The sequence below is a fragment of the Eschrichtius robustus genome, chromosome X (assembly GCF_028021215.1).
Source record: "Eschrichtius robustus isolate mEscRob2 chromosome X, mEscRob2.pri, whole genome shotgun sequence".
NCBI lineage: Eukaryota > Metazoa > Chordata > Mammalia > Artiodactyla > Eschrichtiidae > Eschrichtius > Eschrichtius robustus.
In genome coordinates this window covers 90,120,780-90,138,857 of record NC_090845.1, presented here as the reverse complement: position 1 = coordinate 90,138,857, position 18,078 = coordinate 90,120,780, and positions in this window count along the sequence as shown.

Below are 18,078 nucleotides of genomic sequence, written 5' to 3'. Positions count from 1 at the left end.
TTACTATGTCATGGTAAGCCTTCAAAAGGTAACAGCAAAAAAAAAGGTACAGCAAAAAGGAAAAGACCCACTATCATCTAGATTATGTAAAAATGTCAGTGTTATTTCTATAATTTAGGGTGTTGTCTAATGGAGTAGACTGGGCGAAAGTCCTTACCTCTTTCCTATTGAGTCAGGGTGACTTTTTGTTCCCTTTAGGAAATACACATGAACTGGATGTCAGTGTTGTCATTGAACCCTAGAATATTAAGACACTATAGGGCCGCAAAGCACAATCACGATCTGATGCACAGGATATTGGCATGAGACTCAGAGGATATAGCTAGGTGTGTGAGTCCTTGCGAACGTCACTACTACCTTACTACTAAAATTATTTCATGTTGAAATTTTTTCCTATAATTCATTCTACTACCCTCTCTTTACACAGCATCTTTTTGCAATTAAAAGGCATACTTCTGGTGCTTGAAAGAATAAAGTGACTTACACCACATTACAGAAAATCAATTGAGTCTACAAAGCAGCCGACTTGACAAGGATTCCCAACACCCAGGCAATAGCCTGCTTCTCAAGCATTATTTGTTAGCCATGTTAATGACTAGGTAACCATGACAACCATCAGGACTCTGACACCAAACCCACACTCTTCACCGTTAGTTTATGCTGCATCTTAATGTACTTGTCTAGGAAGTCCCCACCAGCAGGCTCTGGCAGACAGAACTGCACAAACAGCCTGGAAGAGGAGGGGAAAAAGGAAACTGCCTCCTCAAAAGAGGAGGAACAGCAAGAGCCCTCAAATACAGCCCAAAGAATACAAGCAGAGGAAAAGGATGACACACCCTTCCCCAGGCCACCCCACCTCCAGATACACAGATACACATGAAACGGCGTTGACTCACAGTCAAAATAGAAACGTGTGTGTATTTTCCTTCTTCTCTCCACATGCTCTCCAGATCATGCTGCCCCTCAAATATATTCACATCTGTAGTTCACACTCTCTTGCCCCCTCCACTACTAGTAGGGTAAAGCTCCACCAGATTTCTGACTCTCAGCAGATCTGTCCTCAAAAATTGTGAGTCCCTCTTCCTTTTTCCTTTGAATGTATGGCTCGGCTTCTGTCTTCACAGGCCCATTGAGGCTGGAAGGGAATGGGACCAAGGCCCTAAGTCAGACAGTGACTGTACCGTCCTCACATTCCCAGGGTGCTGGATGCCTCCTGATGAGCATCTTTCTGATCCCGGTGGATCACTCCAGGAGAGCAGGGAGGTGGCGGGATCCTCCCTTGGAAGAAGGCTGTTTCTAGGCAAGAATTAGAACTCAGAGGTTGTATTCAGTTCCAGCAGTTTTAGACATGGAGAGAGTCACAGAGTAAGGTTGTGGTAGATTCTTTTAAAGGAATTAATTTAGGCCTCCTGGCAAGGTGAAGGGAGCTGCCTCTGATGAGAGCCAGGCAAAGAGCTTCTGAGAAATGACCTCCTCTCCCTGAGACTAACTGGGGAGGAGGGTGGATGAGGTCTTTCCTTGAGGGCCCTGGGGGACAAAGAACCCCATGTCTAGCATAATCCACCCAAAACAAGAGTAAGGATTTATAGTGAAGCCCAGAAGGAGATAACTACATGTGACAAAGCAGTGGCTGGACACTTTTGATGAGTGCTACAACATTTCTTTTCCCACCCCATATACTGGCAGAAAAGAATCACGAGTCATTTTTTCAGTACAAAATGGGAAACACCAAATAAATTAGTCGTGAATAAAGTTTCTAGGAAAACTAGCAGTAGCTCCTCCACCCAAGGCTGAACTGGCAACCAAGACTCTGATAAGCAGCTCTGCATGCTAGGGTAATAATGGAAGTTTTAGAGGAGAAAAAAAAGAGATAGGTAATAATGGAGGCAGGTAATAATGGAGCCACCCCGTTGCCAGGTCAACAGACACTGAAGTTCTCTGGTCAGCCTCCCTTTAAGCCTCTTGCCCAAATCACCCATCGCTGTGAACTTAGACTGAGTGAAAGAGGAGACGACAACCCAGAGAGTTTGTGACTGTAGGACAGCTCCTCTTCCAACACTTTAAAATTATGGACTCCTTGCTGTTGGCAGAGTGAAGAGAGGGCCTTCTCTGAGTGAAAATCTGTCCATCACAATGGGCGGTTGGTCAGACATGATTCCCTATGACTTTTTCGTGTTGCAGCTGATTCTCTCTCTTCTGCTCATCACGTTAGCGTCCTGCACGGCCTTTCAAATCTGGAAACAACTTTGGACAACTTAACTCCAGCAGATGCAGCCTCTCTAAGATGAAAGACAAAGTCTGTTGGTGTCTGCAGCTCTCAGAAAAAAAGAACAAAGAACAGGCTGAAAGAGAAGATCATGTAGCCCATTACCATCACCTTTTGGTATTGAATAGCTGGCTCTGGCTTTGCTCAAAGAACCATGGATCTCCACGCCATGTGACATAAGAGCAGAAAACATAAAGATCAGCAAATTTCCTTGTCTCTGCCTCTGCATATTTTTGTCATTATCTCCTGAAGTTTCTCATTTTGTACAGGTTTTGTAAGTAACCTTTACTGTAAATACCCTATACTATGTGACAGGGATTGTGTTAAGTGCTCTACTTGCGTCATCTAATCCTCAGCACAAGTCTCTGAGATAGGTGCCACTTTTATACCTGTTTTACCGAAGAGAAAGTAGAGGCTGAAGGGGTTTGTCTGCGGAACCAGCTAATTATAAGTGGCAAGGCTGGGACTCAAACCCACACCATATGATCCCCAGACACTCACTCTCAACCACTGTTATGTTCCCTGGTGGGCAGAGTGTGTGACAGTCTTCTGTGGTCCTGGGTGTACAACTTTGTGAGATGGGATGATTTCTCCTGGTTACTCCAAATTTCCCCTAGCTTAACATGAACCCTTTATAGCCTGGTGGAGAGCCAAGACAACCAAGCCTCATAATATTTCATAAGTAGCCTGATGACATACTTGCATAGAGTAGAGGAATCCTTTACACATCAGAAAATAATGGTCTTCTTTTATTTTGTTTAGGATATTTTTCTTTGAAATACACTTCTTAGCAATTTCATGTAAGGGTGAAAGATAATAAAATGTGGTTTCCTTGGAATTTACTATGTAGGCAATCATGTCTTCTGCAAATAGCAAGTTTTCTTTCTTTCTGATCAGTATGCCTTTATTTCCTTTTCTTGCCTTATCACAATTATTAGACCTTCCAGCACTGTGTTGTATAAGAGTGGCAAGAGCAGAAATCTTTCCTTGCTCCTGATCTTAGGGGAAAAAGCATTCATTCATTCACGATTAAATACAGTGTTAGCTGTAATCCTTTGTAGATATTCTGTATCAAACCAAGGAATTTCCCTCTCTATTCCTAACTTGTTGAGAGTTTTTGTTATGAATAGGTGTTGAATTTTGTCAAATTCTTGATCTCTGTCTACTGATCTATTATTTTTCTCCTTTAGACTCTCCATATGGTGGATTATATTGGTTGGTTTTTGAATGTTGAACCAGACTTGCATCCCTGAAATAAACCACACTTGATCATGGTGTATATTTATTTTTATATATTGCTGGATTCTATTTGTTAATATTTTGGTAAAGGTTTTTGTCCTTATATTCATGAAGGATATTGGTCTCTTGGTTTTTTTCTCTTTGTACTGTCTTTGTACTGGTTCTGGTATCGGGATAACACTAGCTTCATGAAATGGATGTACTCCTTCCTCTTCTATTTTCCGGAATCAGTGTTAATTCTTCTTTAAACACTTGGCAGAATTCTTTTATGAAGCCATCTGGGAAATTAGTGTGATTCAGCCCAGTTTTGTTTTTAATGATTTTTGTTTCAGTATCCATCGCTGAGGTCCCTTCTTCCATTTTTTTCATCCTTCAAATGGGTGTTTTATTGTAATTTTACATTCACTCCAAAGCTTAAGGTGTTTCAATTAGTGGGACTGTACATCTGGTCCTTTCCTCTTCAGAACTACTGGGAGGTACATCCATAACCCCATGCCCTCCTAGAGGACCCACAGCAAGAGAAAGAGCTGGGAGTCTCTCTGAGATGCTGTAAGGGCTCAAGTCTTGTCTTGGCCCCTCTCTCATGCCTGCCTGGAGGGCGCTGGGCTTTGTACTCCCTGTCGCAGGCTAGTCCACACAGCGAAACAGACACTACAGAAAAGGCAATCAGTCTGAAACTTAGAAACGTGAGACTTGGGTGAAGAGGTGGTGCAGGGAACCAAACTCAGGAATGTAAAATTGCCATGGGACAACTTCCTCCTGCCCTTACTAAGCTGTATTCAGAATATAAAACATAGTGTTTGGTTGGGTATTGGTATTATAGTTGGAAAAAGTCAGGGGAAAAATCCAAGAGAAACTTAATTTATACTGGCAATCTTTATTGTTTTTTAAAAAATTATCCCTTTAAAAAAGAACATTGATTATCAATTTTTTCCTTTGTTATTGTTTCAAATCCCAAAAGTAATCATTGTGGTAAAAATTCAACAGTGTAAAAGCACTGAATGTAGTGGTGCTTAATGTAAAAGGTGAATTTCTCCCCTCTCCTTTTTGCTGCCCTTTCTCTTCTATTTTTCCAACCCTTCTCAGATTTCAACTTCGTGCTGAGCTTGCCCACATTCCCATTTCCTTGCTCTTCTTCCCCATCCCTTTGCATAAGAGTTCTAAACAATTTTCAAAGTAAGCCAAGGTTTTCAAAAAGCCAAGGCTACTTGTGTTTGCATAAAGCACTGACTAGCAACCTTTTATTACACACACTGCCTTGATGTATTACCCACCCTCTTCCCGTGCAAATGTCCCTCCCAGCAACAGCTGTACAGGCACCTACTTCCAGGATCTGGCTGAGCCACGCCATTTTCACGTTAACCTAACCACATAGAACTATTTCTGGTGAAATCTCTAATATCTTGATTAAAAAATATATATTCTTAGCACTTGTTGAGTTATGATTTGAGATGGACTATTGCTGTTTGGAAGACTGCTAATAATATGGTTTTGGCAGTGAACTCTGAGGAAGAAAACTTTTCTGACTTTACTCCCTCCCCATTAGCTGGTACTTAAAGCAGGATAGCTCTGGATGGTCAGTCATCTGAGGAAGGCATTCCTTTGTTCTTTTACTTCCTGGTTAAAGGAGTTGGAATATTTCTGTTAAGCAAACATGCCTCAGGCTTTGGAGTTGGTTACAGCCCTCCTGTTAGTCAAGTACACTAAGTAGCAAAGGTGAAGTGGTTCCACTTGTGGATTCTGGAGCCATACTTCCTGCCTGCCTGCCAGTCTGCCTGCCTAGCTTTTAAATCCCAGAACTACCATTTACTACCTGTGTGGTGTTGGATAAGGTAGCTAACCTCAGTGTGCATCAACTTGCTCATCAGTGAAATGGTGACGATTATGGCAGTATATACTTCCGCAGGGGTGTTGTAAGGATTACATGAGTTAATATATGGAAAGGACTTAGAACAGGGCCTGGCACACAGTAAGTCCCATACAAGTATTAGCTCTTAGAGTGATTACACAGAAAATATCTGGTAACTTATATTTGGCAGAAGGACCAAAGAATCTGTGTGGTCATGGCTTATATGGAATATAAAAGTGTGAGACAGTCATTCACTGAGCAAGAAAAAAATCAGAGACCATCATCCCCATACACTCAGGAAAAAGGGTAAAGGTTGTAGCAATTACTAATTTCTTTGGTGTCTCCTGATAATATTTCATTAACTCTTCCCACCCTTATTCCACTTGATCGTTTGCATGGCTATAGTGAAGACAGAATTCCTGGCAGTGGAAGTGATAAAAACAGGCCTAACAGAATATTTATGGTAACTTCTCTCTGAAGCCACTTGGGTTGGGAGTAGACTTCACTTCTATAGCCTGGAAGGATGCTATATTGAGAGTAAATAGGATTTGCTTGCCAACAGTGTCTCTCTTTCTTAATTTATATTACCCAAAGGCCCTAGAAGCCACAGATACCCTTTAAGGAAGAATCTTACAACCCATCTCCAACGCTTTCTCTTCAGTATGTTTTCCCATTAATTCAACATGCCTGCAGGTACTTCCTATCTTGCTTTAATCTTGATTCAGTGAGAATTCACAGGTAATTTTCCTCCCAATAGTACCGTCAATTCTCTGAGCTCATAACCATTTTAATCCACATTCCTCCGCCACTCACTAGCCCTGAATCAGTTTTCTCTGCTGCTGCTCCAAGGGGCTCCCAGACTCCACTACTGCTGCAGTTGCTGCCACTGGAGAAAATCCTGACGACAAGGTGCTCAGGGACTTCAGTTACACATTCATGAGCCCAACGTTCAGCTGGGCTCTCTGTCCCATCCTACAGCCATTTTAATTAGTCCTAGTCATTTCTCCATGCTGTGGTCTATGGAAGAACAGAGCACTTGGGGTTTTACAAATGAAAAACCTCTCCCTCTTATGACTGCATCGTGATGATTTGCATAAGTTGATCCAAGTGCTGTGCTACTGAATCAGATGCCCCCTCACTGATGTTAACAACATGCATTATTTTGCATGCATTCCTCTACCTTAGCTGTGTGGGAAATAATATTTTTGAGACATTAACCTATATTCTTGTGGCTCCTCTGGGCATTTCACTCTTTTGCCTTCCTGTCATTCATGCAGATATCCGTGAAAGTTTGTAGCAGGGTTTCCTGGTTTTTGTGTTTCTATAAAAACCTGAGCCCATTATTCTAGGAGCCTCTGAAGCAAAAAACAAGAATAATAGGGAGGAGGATTTTTCCCAGATTAGAGAAAGGGCCCTCCCCCAACCCAGTGGAGAGGAGAGAGAAGGAAAGGAAGTGATAAGAGCAGAGATTCCAGGAAGGAAATGAATGCAAGTTGTGTAGAGGTGCATGAGGCCCTGGGCAAACTTACAGAGTTCCTGTGCCTTGGTATGGAGAGGAAGCATCTGACAGAGGTTTTAGAGTTGAAGGGGCCATCAGACAGGAATGAGGGACTTTCAGCAGCAATCTCCAAGGATCGATGACCCAGACCTGTGTGACGTATGACTCAGGACCAGATGTCCACCTCCAACCAATATCTTTGCTCCCATCTCCTTTTTGCACTGGAATTTAAACACAACCCTGCAAAAAGGGAAGAATTCAAACTACATGGGAAATTAAATTTCTGCCATCCCATGGGAGTGATAGGCTCAAAATAGAAATTAGGTTGAATCAGTTTTTAAAAGTTTTGTTTCTTGCTAATTAAATTAGATTCTTAAAAAATAATGTTTGCAGACCTGAGTGTGCGAAAGGCTTGCACACCCAAGTTTGTGAACACTGCTTTTTCATAGAGCTTTCTCTCCGCTGCTAGTATTTTTAATATAATACTGGCAGCCATGTAAAATAGTGGCTTTCCAACTGTGTTCTACAGAGCTCTGGGTTTCAGGCAAGTTTCTTATGGACCTGGGTAGAGACTGAGGGGATAGCAAGTTGGCAGGAGTCTGGTCATCCCCCAGCACAGCATATTCCAGATTACTTTCCCTATTATCTATTTAGTATGAAGCTTATTATAACATTCCCTTTAAATAGAAGATTCAGCAGCTCAGAAAGTTGGAAAGTCACTTATGGAAAGTATAAAATAACTCATAGTTATACTATGAAATATATCTATACAGGCATAACAATGGTTTTTGTTTTCGTTTTGACTTGTTTTGTTTTGCCTGTATAACTTTGGAACCAGTTCTGAAAGCAATTCCCAATGTATTTTAAGCAAAGACAACAGAGGCATATGGCTTCTTTCAAAGGTAACTATTTTGAAGGTCAGTACTTGTTTGCATTTTAAGTTCTCATGTTTGTTAAAGAAGAAAGTCAGTCTCTTGGCCAGCGTCATATGCCACCTTTTCACTGTCAGTACAGTTCTGGTAAAACAGGATTAATATTTCTGTTCCTTAAAATGCAGGGGCAGAGCTATGAATAAGTTATGTTTTAGTAGGAGCTACTGGATGGAATATTCTTTGGCAGTTGAGTTTATTAGTTCCACTGCAATAATCTTTCCCATTTCACAATCAAATGACCATCCTGTAACAATATAGGAAATGGTTTTCTCTTTCCAAGTTTCAAGGAAGAATACTTGGAAATGAGTAATATTTTTCTCCATCACCTCTTACTCCCTTAATCCAATGCTAACATACTGGGTATTTCTTCCTTCCTAAGACTATGCAGAACTTTTCGGAGGGAAACTCCTTGGGCTCTGGGCTGTAGCAGGAGCCCTCCAGCAGAGGAATAACTGCCGGAGAAGAAACAATCTCTGTCTAGATCATTGGTCTGTACTCAGCTTTCTCTTGGACACCACAGTCTGAGAGCATCTGGTTTTGGTTTGCTGTTAAGGAGTTCAGCTCACACAACAGGTAGCTGCTGCAGGTTGGAAGATTCAAAAGTCTTATTTTACTTCATAAAACCCTTGGTACTGACTAGGCTGGTAAAGAGTAGAAGCAGAAAGCCTCTAGGAGAGAGGAGGGGGCATTCCATTCAGAATGCCCTGCTGACACTTAGTGGATAGAACAAATCAGAACTGATCATAGGACACTAGGGATAATATACGAGGGCGGTTAGTCACTCTTAGGTAGAGCAAGATGGATGTGTTTTAACGAAGAGTAGTGCCATCTCTGGTCTCTGTTTCTCTCTCTCTCCTTTCTCAGCAAGTCAGGTCTCTAAACATCTATTTATCATGTGGGATTTTATTTCCCAAATGGTTTTGAATTTAATTGATTTACAAATTAAATGCAGAGAAGCATTCCTCTTAGTCTTCTCTGAATGAAACCTGAGACGATAATAAAAGGTACATGGAAATGGTTTGAGCTCACTGGTTTCAGTGAGTCAATGAAGTATAAAATCTCAAAAGGACTAAATATTCAACATCCTTAGCCTGAATATTAGAAACTTACTGCAGTCTCTGTAAACCTACATTTCTATCTTGGACAGGAATAGCAAAGAAGTTACAAATAAACAAAAGATCACTTAGCATGAAAAAGTTAATTGTGTCACATTGGATTTAAGTGATAAATCTCTCATAAATGAATAATAAAATTTTAAATTGAGAAGATAGTTTTACTGAATGAAACTGTTCAGTGTATTTAGCTTAAAATTTTTGAATGTTTGAATTTCTTTTCCTTGTAATCTTTGAATAAAATAACGTTAAGAAGTCAGAAAAAGAGATATGGGAGCATATGTGTATGTATAACTGATTCACTTTGTTATAAAGCAGAAACTAACACACCATTGTAGAGCAATTATACTTCAATAAAGATGTTTAAAAAAAAAAAGAAGTCAGAAAAAAAACAAAAGATAAATTAGAAGTTGTGAGTAAATACCTCCAACTCTGCAATGAGATGCAGCTACTAATAAGTATTAAACTATTTCTTTTACAAAGACCCATAATTTTTATTTCAGAAAATTACAGTTATACTTGCAGAGTATTTTGCATTTTTTCCTTTAAACTTAAAATAAATTATTTTAAAGTTAATCAATATTGTGAAAATAATTTGTGGCTCAAAACTCACCTTTAATATTTGAAAAAAATCCTATGGCTCTAATCAAGAATTATACACTCAAGATTTTCATCATTCTTCAAAAAGTCACAAAATTAGAACAAATGACTTAAGCATTTTAGTATCAAAATCTCCTATAAAGAAACCCTTCCTTTGTGTAACCCAAATTACTCAGAAAAAATATTTCAACTTTTTAAAATCATGTTCATTTGTTCTACTTTCTAACCATCCTTTCATTACCTCAGTGGAGCAGGAAAGGAAAAAAGGAAGGTGAATTTTTTCTTAAATAAACTCAGTGGTGTCATAAAAAGTCTTACCATTGTCCCTGTTCTAAAAGAAAACAGACTTAAACTTCTAACCTCATAAAACAAATCATGTGTGAACTCTAAAGGTTGTTCTTTCCACCGCTGCTCTTTTCTCATTATTCAAAATGGTAATTTTTTTTCAGTTACACAATTACTGGAATTGCTCAAGAGAAAGGGAATTTACCTTTCAAAATGTGCATTAGATCACACAATCTTCCCACTCTGTCACTCAATATTTGGCATCCTGTATTTTATTTGGCAACACTAACAGTTACCAAATTCTCTCTCTCCTTTTATTGAAATGTCTTTTACTTCCATAACAGTGCCTCCAATTCCAGCATTCTCACCTCTTCCTCTTGTAACAGGCCTTCTTCATCTCATACTTCTCATACTGTACCATTACAATGACTTCCAGACTGTTTTCCTGTCTCCAGTCTCTCTCCTCTGCACATCGCTGCCAGGATAGTTTTTCACTAAGCCACTTCCCAGATTAGAACTTCAACGGTTCTTTAAGAAGCAGATAATTCCCATGTTATTTAAACTATTCGAAGCATGAAGAAAATTTTAAAACTTTCATTTTCTTTTTTATAATGCTAGCAATAATTATAGAAGTTATAAATATATTTTCCCAATACATCTTCCAAAATCGAACACTTGGACTCTTTAGGAATAACAATGCAAAAATCCTGTATATAAAATAGAGAAACAACAAGGACTTACTGTATAGCACAGGGAACTACATTCAATATCTTATAATAACCTATAATGGAAAAGAATCTGAAAGAGAATATATACATATTTATAACTGAATCACTTTGCTGTACACTTGAAACTAACACAGCATTGTAAATTAATTATACTTCAATAAAAAAATTAAAAATGCAAAAATCTCAAATAAAATATTAGCAAATAGTATCCGACATTACATTAAAAATAATACTCTTTGTTAAGTTTCATCTCAGTAGGGTAAACTTGTGACAATATTAAGAAACCTAGGGGCTTCCTTCGTGGCGCAGTGGTTGAGAATCTGCCTGCCAATGCAGGGGACACCGGTTCGAGCCCTGGTCTGGGAAGATCCCACATGCCGCGGAGCAACTGGACCCATGAGCCACAACTACTGAGCCTGTGCGTCTGGAGCCTGTGCTCGGCAACAGGAGAGGCCGCGACAGTGAGAGGCCCGCGCACCGCGATGAAGAGTGGCCCCCACTTGCCGCAACTAGAACAAAGCTCTCGCACAAAAACGAAGACCCAACACAGCCAAAAATAATAAATAAATAAATAAATAAATAAGAATTTTTAAAAAATTTATTGCTATCATTAATTAAAATAATAGTTATAGGAGGAAAACCATATGATCATTCTTAAAGATGCAGAAAAGGAATGTGCCAATATTTATCACCTAATCCTGGCTTTTAAAAAGACTTTATAAAATTGATAAATATATTTTCAGTCAAAGCCACAGCCATTAATGAGGGAACACCACAGAAGCATTTTCAGCAAAATCAAAAACAAGGTAACAATGCTTTCATCATTATATTTTAACATGGTTCTGGAAGTACCAGCCCAGTGCAATCAGAAAAAAAAAAGGATATATAAATACTGGAAAGGAGGAAGCAAATTTTATCTTTATTTATAGATGATATGATTTAATACCTGGAAAAATCCAAGAAAAAAACTGGAAAGCCATTAGAAGCAATGAGCCAGTTCAGTAAGTGACCATTTACAAGATTAATACATAAAAATTAATAGCTTTCCTGTGACTAAATAAAAACCAGCTAGAAAAAAAGGAAAAGGAAGTTTTTATTATTGCAGTTCCTAAGAAACCCACTAAGTCTCTGTTGCTGGAATATGTGAAAATCAGTAATTTTCTTGGGGATTAAGAAGGAATAATGTAACCTGATGTGATGAACTGGCATCCAGCTGAGGCTCAATAAAGGCTATTTCCTTCCTTCTAGAAGCTCTGACTTCAACCTCCACACATCCAAATTGGAACTTAACCCTGAACTAAAGCCCCAGTAAGATCTGCAGTAGATCTCTTATGGAATGGGTGTTTTCCTTGGTGCCTATGGATGAATGAACTGTTAAGGACATGGCTGGGGTGGGGACTCTTTATATCTGCACCTCCTTAGCAACTCACCGACAGCAGTGCTTAAAAGTAGAGTAGCTGTCTCCATGTCCAGATCAGAAGCAGGGAAAAGATCAGCCCAGAACACTGATCTCAAAACTCATAGTTCCTGGTTCTGGGTAGTGGTCTTCAAACATTTATCACCTCACCATTACCCCTCTTATAACTTGCCTTCCTACACACACACACACACACACACACACACACACACACACACACTGATAAAGTTATAAATGACTACAAGTGTAATGTCTGGTCTCTGCTCTACCCAACCAGAAGCCCAGGAAGTTTCCAGTTAAAGAGAAACTAAGACTGTTTATACAGAATGTTTTCAACTACATTAAAAAGTCTCTAGATTGTAGCAGAGTAACATGGAATTAATTTCTTCTTCTTTATACTCAGTTATACTTCCTAAACTGCCTTAGTATCCTATTGCCTTTTCACTGGGTTGAGTCATTGAGGTTGGTCTCTAAGCAAATGGGAACCAGAATATATCTAAATATTCAAGTTCAAAGCTGTAGGTAAAAAGAAAAACAAAAGCAAGTCCAGGAGAATATCAGTAAGATTTTCCTTGAGGCAGGATGGCAGAGTATGGGAGCCTCAGATAGAGAAGCAAACCTAGTATTCCTGAATGGAGAGAAAGCTGTGGAAGACACAGCTGGATTGTTATCTGGGGTGTGAACCAGGAGTCTTCTTGAAGGTTATAAAGATTTTCAGTGTCCTAATAGGACAGGACTTAGCAGTAGACCTGGCACCCAGACAAAACCCAATTTGCCTGTACTCCCTTTCCCTTGAATCTCTGTCCTCATCCCTTGCCTCCAAATCCTATGCCCTGGATTAGGATTCAATCTTAATTTAGTGCTCTGGTTGAGACTTGCAGTCAGCTAGAGTCATGGTTCTATTTTTTTATGTGCAAGGTGATGTTCCAAACACTCGTTGAAGCTATGCAGAGATGTCCAGACTATTCTTCATCTACAGTTGCATAGAGAGCAGGAGACATTGGAGACTGCTTTGTGGACTGACCATCATTGGCCATCAGTGCCAGTACCTGTTATTTCTGATGCAGGGCCCTGGTTTTCTACTATTTCCTACTTTGTGGGCTTGCTCTTAGGCAATTCCATGACACCTGTTTCTAGCTACATTTTCCCTCTCTCCACAGATCAACATGTGGACAGAAAGTGTAATCATACAAGGAGATAGAAAAAGGAGGATTGAGAGAGGCTGAAGCAGCCCCTCCCCTGAAAGAAAACTAGACAAATATTGAGCATTAAATGTTTGAGGGAAGGACAACTACTTGCAGTTCTTTATTCATGGCCATGCTTGTCAAGCTGTTCCCACTTGGAAGTCTATTCATTTTGTGGCTCCCCTACCACTCTCTCCCTTCATACATCTCACTGACCAGAAGCACACCCCCCCCCCCAGCGCAATACAATCAGGGGTGTGTGGAGGGAGACTGATTGAAAATAGGAAAGTAATCAAAGAGTGGGAGACAAAATTGGGAATCCAGACTTTGAGCTGGTCCTTACTCCCTGGGCAGACAAACAAACAGAAAGTAGGGCAGCAGAGATCGCAGAGGTATTCAGAAGAGATAAATAGGCAGCACAGAGTGCAAGAGGTCATGGCTGCCCCAGGATCCCAGCTGGCCTCAGTCATTCCCACTCCGAAGACAAACAAAAGTGGAGAATTGAGTACTCAATGAGTATCCAAGTACTCAGTCAGCCCCAGGACACGAGTCTTAATATCAATCTTTGCTGATTGAAACATCCCACTTCAAGATCTATCCACTGTGTCCCCAAATCCCACTCCAGGCTCCTCTGTTACCAGCCACTTCCCTAGGAAGTCTTTAAATATTTAAATTCATAATTTTAAAGGTAATCACGGTATTTTAACTAGGTATTGACAAGGCACAGGCCCAAATTTTAGGATAAAGTAAAGTATACAGCATGAACTTAACTATAGTTTCTCTCTCTCTCTCTCCTCTCTCTCTCTCTCTCTCATTCTCATTCTCTCTTCCACTCTTTTTCTTTTCCTCTCTTAATATCGAGTTTTTTCTTGATAAATATGGCCTTGAGCCATCCATAAATCTGAAAGAGGCAGTATGATTGATGAACTAAGGTACATCCTGAAGACAGGGTTTCCTGGTTGCCAGAGAATCCTGACATTGTGATACACTGAAGCACAGGATAAGGGAAGTAGTTTAAATGTCCGTGCTTCCAACACCTCATCCTGTGGCCCACCTTCATTCACCCCCTCCTGTGAGCTGGCTGCCCAGAGAAGCTTTTTAATGATGTGATTATTCTAACTCAATTAGCAGGGAATGAAAGGAACAAAGGAAACCTATTGTGCAGCTGGCTGGTCATTCAAAAGCATCCTAACTTAAAATGTCAGCTAATTAGGACATGGTAGGAGGGAGAGATTTTGCTTGAGTACTTAGACCTTATTAACAGACCTCACTGTGATTATTAATATTATACTTCAATAAAATAAACCAAAAACATATTACATATCCAATTTTATTTGAAGGGTGAATTTCTATTGCTCTCACCCCAGACAGACATTAGATTCATAATGTCCCAAATCATAGGAACAATTAATTCCCAAATTAGTGTTTTCTCCATTAAGCACTGGCCAGTTCTTTTTAATTCCTTTTTGGTCTTTGAAGCTGTAATAATCTTTGGATGTATTTAACTCTCAATTTATAAATGGGAGAGAAGCCAAGAGAGTAAGGTATGTTTGAAAAAATACAATTGGAATAGACCTAATGGCTACAGACTCTAAAATGCAGAGATAGTAACTGTTCTGTTCTCTGAGAAGAAAAGGCATATGCAAGAGAAAACAGCATTGAGGATGACAATTTTAGTTAAATTTACTGAGCACTTACTATGTACCAGGCTCTGCTCTAAACATTCTACACTCAATTATACCCTGTGAGAAAGGATGTTTGTTACCCTAATTTTTCACATAAGGAAAAAACACAAAGAAGTTAAATGACTTGTTCAAAGTCATACATATAGCAATAAAAAAAAGATTTGTACCTAGGCAGTCTGACTGGAGAGTCCAAATTCATAACTATTATGCAATTCTGATAAAAAATATAAAACCACAGATATTATTGGGCATCAATAAAGATGAATAATGAGAAAGTATGCTAGAGGATTAAAGGAATGCATGACTAGAGACAAAGGGCTAAACTCAGTCTCTAGCAATAAATTATTAAATCATCCTATAACCAAGGTTTTTTTTTTTTTTTAAGGAGGGAAATATAGACACACACACATACATACACACATTGAAGTGCTTAGAAATGAGGTTTCCATCTGAAAGCTAAACAAGTAAACCCAGCCACAGTGGATTTGAAGAGTAGACTGTGAGACACAATCAAAGGACTGCCTGCCCAGGTACAACAGCAGAACATGCACACACCCAACATGCCAGTCAAGGTTAAGTGGGGACCATCCAGATGAAAGTGAAGAAAGAGCGTGTTCCAGGCAAAAGGGACAACATGTGCCAAAGCTAGGAGATGAGAGACAGCATGGTGCATTCAGAGAACATGAAAAGGTTCAGTATGGCCAAAGCAGTGAAGAAGGAAGAGTAGGCAGGGGCAGGGCTATGGAAAGCTTAGCTGTTTGGAACTTATCCCCAGTGCAGTGGGAAGCCAGCCATTGAGGTGTTTGAAGTGAGACATGGAGGAACACAGATTGGAGGGAGATCTCTGGCTGCAGAGTATATTGGAGCTCTCCCCACCCCACCCCATAGCAGAGGCGGGTAGACCAGTTAGGAGCTGCTGCAGTCACCCAGGAGAGAGATGGCCAGGCAAGGTTGGCAGAAGTGGTGACTGGGAGGAGGGGAAATATTTCAGAAGTAGATAGATGGGGTGTGGGGGTGAGGCAGAGGAGAGGGTCTGGTTTGGGCAGCAGAATGTGTTGTTGGTGCCCTTCACTGAGAATGAGACCTTTCAGAGGAGGAGGAGGGGGAGGGAGAAGGGCAGGGCGGCGGGGAGGAGGAAGAACAGTTTGAGGAGGAAGTGGAGGAGCTCAGGTTGAGAAAAGTTGAGTTTTAGGAGTTGGTGAGTTGTCTAAATGGAGCTCTTCAGTGACCAGTTGATGATATGGGTCTGGAGTTGGGCTGTGATGTCTGCCCTGGAGATAAAGATGTGGGTATCATCAGCCTCAGACTCTGTGAGTGGATCAGCTGGCTAGAGGAAGGAGAAGGGAAATGGGAACCAGGAGAAAACTGGAGGCTCAGACAGCACAAGCCAAATGGACATCACATGGTGTGGAAAAGAAGGACTTTTGTACTATCCCAAAGTCAGTATCATTTCTTTCCTCACTACTTTGTTTTCCTATTTACTGTGTATCTGTGTATTTGGAGGTGGGGTGGCCTGCGGAAGGGTGTGTCATCCTTTTCCTCTCTTTGAATTCTTTGGGCTGTATTTGAGGGCTCTTGGTGTTCCTCCTCTTTTGAGGAAGGCAGTTTCTTTTTTCTTTCTTCCCCTCCTCTTCCAGGCTGTTTGTGTAGTTCTGTCTGTCAGAGCCTGCTGGCAGGGACTTCCTGGACATGTACATTAAGATGCAGCATAAACTAGTAGTGAAGGGCGTGGGTTTCGGAGACAGTTCAGACTCTAACTCCACTAATTTCTAGCTTTGTGTACATTATCAAAGTTGATTAACTTCTCTGAGTCTTTATTTCCTCATCTGTAAACTAATACCTATCCACAATGAGATTTTATAAAAATTGAAATAGATAACACATAGAAAGCTTTCATTACATTTATCTTTATTATTATTATTATTATTATTACTATTTCTACTTTTATTATTCTTGCTCCAGGACAATCTGGAGTCTGCCATCCTAGGGCTTTTATGCCAGGCATCAGGAAGAAAGAGTGCCTGAGAAGCATATTGTATTCATGAACTATAATAAACTTTGTACTTTCTAGATGAAGAGAAAGCCACAGGGCTAGTTAGAGCCTGATGAGCAGTTCTGGGTGTTGATTCTGAAAGCCAAAGGTAAGGGTTCCCTTTCCCAAAATACCATCTCATCTACTACAATATATGATATGGGAAGTTCTCATATTCCAGCAGATTGTGTTGGAGTCCCAGCATCTTTCTTAATGAGATTTTGATTGGATGGTCAACCAGTAAACCAGTTCTACACTCACTCTTCAAAATAAAACTAAAATAGGTGAAACATGTTTTTCTGGATTTCTGATCCCTGGGGGGCCCTAGATGGAGATAACAGAAAGGCTCTTCTCCACTTAGTAGTCAGGATTGTCATGGTTACCAAATTGTTCACAAGACTCACAAGTACACCCTGCTCTCCTATGAAGCGGTATTTGCATTTCAAAGGAACCAACAGTTTCAAAATTCCCCTCTAAAAAACATTTGTTTCAGTGGGGAAAATGGAATTAAGTCTAGAAAACTTGATACTTGCAATAGCAAATTTATATTTGCTGCAGGAATTTCAATAATAAAGGTTTTATTAAAGCTATACGTGTATAGCTATAAAACACAGACTTCCGATGACAAATTCAGGTTTTGATTACATGGAGCATTTGTTCAGGAGTAATGGCTTTTCTTTTCCTTATCACCAAAAGTTCTATCATTAGCACAAACCTTTTTACACATTCTTATCAATTTTTGTCACTTTTATCACCCACTGTTAGGATAAACAAAATTTAAAGGCATCTCAATCAAGTTGGTATGTTCTTTAAAAAAAATACAAGTGATAGTGGCTCCTGATTTTGATGGCATTAATACCAACCACTCTTTACATAATGTAAGTTAGGTTTCCTAATTAATCAAAGACCTTATATCCGATTTGAATTACGAAAACATGGTTGTGAGAGAAATGCGCACACTGAATAAAAATAGGCCATTAGCTGGGACTTGGGAATCCTTGTCATGTAGACATTGTAAACAGACTCTTACATAATATCCTACAGTGTGCTGTAATATTTAATTATCTCACAACATTAAAAGCTATGACTTTTAATTATAAGTGAAACTGGTTAGGGATAGGAGAGGGAAGTAAATTGAATTATAGTGCAGTTTCTCAATATTTAATTATTTTAACGAGATACATGTTTTTAAAATGAGAAAGAACTTATCCAATGACCCATCAGTATCTATAAGGTCTTGCTTAATTTACT